We start from the raw sequence: 4,765 nt of genomic DNA on the forward strand, positions 1-4,765 counted from the left end.
TGCTTCCTACTGTTTCAGCATTTTCCAGGACACTCTGATTGATGGTCAGTCAGTGATAACTAATGCATTGTTCTTCTGTCCTTTCATTTCATCAGGTGTTACAGGTCAGAGTATGGAGTCCATTCCTTCCAGTCCTGTAGTGAAAAAGCCTGGGGAGACTCTCAGTCTTTCCTGCAGAGGATCTGGTTTCACATTTACCTGCTGTACTATGAACTGGGTTAGACAACAACCAGGAAAAGCACTGGAATGGATCGGAGAAAGCTGGTCAGATTCCAGCAGCAACAGTTATGCGAGCAGTTTGAGAGGACGCATAGAAGTCAGTAGAGATGACAGCAACAGTCTGACATATCTGAGACTTTCCAACCTAAAACCAGAGGACTCTGCTGTGTATTACTGTGCCAAATGCACACAGTGGTTTAAATAATGAGAGAGGCTTTACAAAAACCTTTAGACATACAGTTTCACAGGAACCTACAGGGGGCAGCAGATGATCAAGAGTATGACGTTCAACTCACTGTCACAATAACACCTGTGTTTGCACCATCTGTAAATAAGTATTAGTGAAATGCAGAGAATCTAAAAACATGTTATGGTAACAATGAAAAAAATAACTCCAAGTTAGAAAAGCAGTTAAAACAATGAATGCAAGTACAAAACATTAAACAAAGAGGCAAAAGAAACTGTTCTTTTCTGTTTTTCAACCTTGTATCGTTAATCACATTATAAAAATTAACTTCTGTGTTGCAGATATTCTTTTGTCTTAGTCAGCAGAAGATGATATGAGGCTGAACTCACTGTTATACGTTGTCATAAATGTGTGTTTGTCTGTGTGCTGGGTTGGACCCTCAGATTGATCCACATTGCTGCCAGCTTCTCTGATCACTGTATCGGTTTTTGCATCCATGTTCATCAAACTTTGCCCCAGCATATCTAATGAAGGGAATAGTACCTCTAATATCTATATGCAATTATTCAAAAATGGATATTAAAATGTTTGAAAATTTAAATGTACAAAACACAGTAGATTTATAACTAAAGGTAATACTGAAAAAATATATCTATTCACTGCAAAATTTTCTTTTTAGATACATTTGAATAATATTTAAGCAACATATTTCAGTCCCTCCGTAGTAAAATCACAGTGGCAGACTTAGGAGCCGTCTGCTTCATTTCAAGCACTTCATTCACACCTTCACTTTCAAGATGATGTTTAGACTGTCTGTCTGCTGACAGTTGTCTGTCTGCCCTGTATGATGCTTCATATTGTGATACATAAAATATTATTTTTATTTAGATCATTTGTTTAAATCATTATTTTCTTCCTGATTTTTACTGATCTGTTTTTTCTTCTCGTTGCTAAGGTTTGAATGGTCAGGCTTTGGAGTCCATTCCCTCCACTCCAGTGTTAAAAAAGCCCCAAGAAGCCCTCAGTCTTTCCTGTACAGGAACCGGTTTCAATTTCGGCCAAGCAGGAATCCACTGGATCAGACACCCTGCAGGAAAAACACTAGAGTGGATGGGGGTCATTTGGTTTGATGCAAGTAAAACCATTTATGCCAGCAGTGTGCAAGGACATGTAGAAATCACCAGAAACATCTGCTTTATACACACATCGGTACACACACACAAAAAAAACTTCTATCCAGACTAACATAAAGACTTTATTTAATACACTTGGTTGCAACAGAAGGAGAGAAGGTCCTTGCAGAAAACTGTAGCTCTGCTGCTGGATGCTGTGAGTCTCATTGAACACAGCATGAACAACACTGACAGCATGAACACTACACACGGTTACTTGTATTAGAACTGTGTTCAGCATGACCTGAAGAAAACACACACAAAAAGTGCCTGAACAGTTATATCATGAAACACCCAGAGGGGGAACTCTAAGACCATGAATGGATTGTAGATTATTTTTATTCCGTCATGATATATTACTTTTAGTGTCTTTACTGTTCATGTTATCCTCAGTTTAAATTATGCCTCATGAATTAAAATGTGTTGAAAAGAGGAGGAGACAATGCAAAACTGTTATCTTCACTCTCTTGATATATATCACAGCACAAAACACAAAGACTCAACACACACTCTGCAGATGGGACAACAGCAACAACAACTGTTACAATGACCAGATCTTTTTATTTAGCATTTTTTCTTTTTCTGTTGAATTTCTCAGCTGGTAAGAGCAAACTAATTAATTGGATAAATAAAACTATGGAAAGAAAATTTGATTACACTAATGAAATCTAAACACTTTTAGGTACTGAGGGTCAAACACTGACTGAGTCTGAATCAGTGGTTAAAAGGCCCGGAGACTCCCACAGACTGACCTGTACATACTCAGGGTTCAGTGGTAATATTGATGTAGCTTGGATCAGACAGGCTGCTGGAAAAGGACAGGAGTGGATTGCTTGGATCTACTATACTGGTAGTGACATCTCCTACTCTCAGTCAGTCAGAGGCCGGTTTACCATCTCCAGAGACAACAGCAGAAAGCAGGTGTATCTGCAGATGAACAGTCTGACGACTGAGGATTCTGCTGTTTATTATTGTGCTCGAGAGTCACAGTGACACAAGAGAACGAAACTCTGGTCAAAAACTCAGCCAAGTCAGAATTTGCTTCCCAGCACATTTAAGCAATAAAAACAACATAAAATAATATAATAGCTTCATAAAGAACTTTGAACATTAAATATTTTGTTTTTCTATTTTTATGTGTAAATATTAAAATTCATCTTGCATGACTTTGTAAAAAGTTTTTAATGAATAATTAAAAATAATCCAAAAACTATGAGTTAGTCTTTTAGAACTTTCCTTTTTCTACTTTATACCCCCATCGGTACGCAAAAATAAATTTCCTCCCATACTGACATAAAGACTTTATATTATACATACAAGCCCCAAGAAGCCCTCAGTCTTTCCTGTAGAGGAACCGGTTTTAATTTCAGCCAAGCAGAAATGGACTGGATCAGACAACCTGCAGGAAAAACACTAAAGTGGATGGTTATTTGATTTGAAACATTTATGCCAGCAGCATGCAAGGAAATCTCCAGAAACAACAGGAACAGCATGGTGTATCTAAGACTGTCCAACTTAAAGCCAGAGAACTCTGCTGTGTATTACTGTGACGCAGTAACAAAAACCACGAAGAAACTTGTACAAAAACCTTTCAAGCATTCTTGCATTTAAAAACTCAGTGAGTCGCAAAGAAGCTTAAAGACTGTTTACTTTTGTAATTCAGAAACTGTGCCATTTTTGTAAAGATCAAATATACACAGGAAACATACAAAAAAGTCTTCCCCATAAAAGGAGTGTAATTATCAACAATACGCATTCAGAGGTAGCATTAGTATATTAACTCAAATTAAATTAATTTTTGTCTAGCTTATTTATGTAAATAATTTATATAACTTATATATATTTATATATTACAACTATGTGTATGTGCAACTATCACTATTAACACTCATACATTTTCATAGCAGATTGGAGTAATCTGGTTTTGTCTCCTGTGAGGACGACTTGTTTAAAAACTATTTAACTGTGTGATTTAATGATCTTGACAGGTGTTGATGGTCAGACTCTGACAGGATCTGAACCAATCAGTAAAAGGCTTGGAGAATCCCACAGACTGACCTGTACAGGCTCTGGATTCACATTCAGAGACTACCCTATGAACTGGGTCAGACTGGCTCATGGAAAAGGACTGGAGTGGATCGCCTTTATAAACACAGGCAGTTCTTATATCTATTACTACCAGTCAGTCCAGGGTAGATTCACCATCTCCAGAGATGATTACAGCAGTAAAGTCTATCTACAGATGAACAATCTAAAGACTGAGGACACAGCAGTTTATTACTGTACCCAAAGATGTTACTGTGAGAAACAGTAACATGAGAGTCATAGACAAACTACCTTATCTGTTTGCCATGTGATGGAAAGATTAATACTACAAAAAGGGATGTTGACAAAACTCAGTGTACCCAGTGCATATAATGAATATTTTTGAAAAGAAAACAAAATAGGTAAATAAAGTTTGAAGCTTTAAAATAAACTGTTGTTGTTAGGATCAGTAAAACAGTACAAGGAACAACTATCAATAGAATAAGTTGTATAACATTCATTAAAAAAACACTAAATATAATTGTGTTCTTGTTTACTCTCTCATCCTGTTGTACGGACTGACAGAAACCCATCCATCCATTCGCTTCCGCTTATCCTTTTCAGGGTCGCGGGGGGCGCTGGAGCCTATCCCAGCTGTCATAGGGCGAGAGGCGGGGTACACCCTGGACAGGCCGCCAGTCTGTCGCAGGGCCAACACACAGGGACAGACAACCATTCGCACTCACATTCACTCGCACATTCAAGTGAATGTGCGACTGACAGAAACCTCCTTTGTTTATTTTTTTATTTATTGGCACATATCAAGTGGAGAGGCCAAAATAATAGGAACAACACTTTTTAATTCAATTCAGTTCAATTTAATTTAATTTGCCTCAAGGTGCTTTATCATTGTAGGCAAAAACCCAACAACATAATCCAACAAGAGAAAATCCCAAAAGGTTGATTTTGTTCATCTGGACCCAGCTTTTCAGTAGTAGAAATGTTTTGTCACTCATCCAAGTGACTTTTTCAGTCCCAGCTGACTGCAGGTTTCCAGTACATTGCTCAGTAACTGAAACCAGCCAGAGAATTTCCATCATGGCTGGATCAACCTCCTCAGGGACCCTGGGCCAGAAAGTTGTTCTTGGGCCCCCACTGAGCC

Source organism: Neolamprologus brichardi, chromosome 4 (genome assembly GCF_056152115.1).
Source record: "Neolamprologus brichardi isolate AB-2024 chromosome 4, ASM5615211v1, whole genome shotgun sequence".
NCBI lineage: Eukaryota > Metazoa > Chordata > Actinopteri > Cichliformes > Cichlidae > Neolamprologus > Neolamprologus brichardi.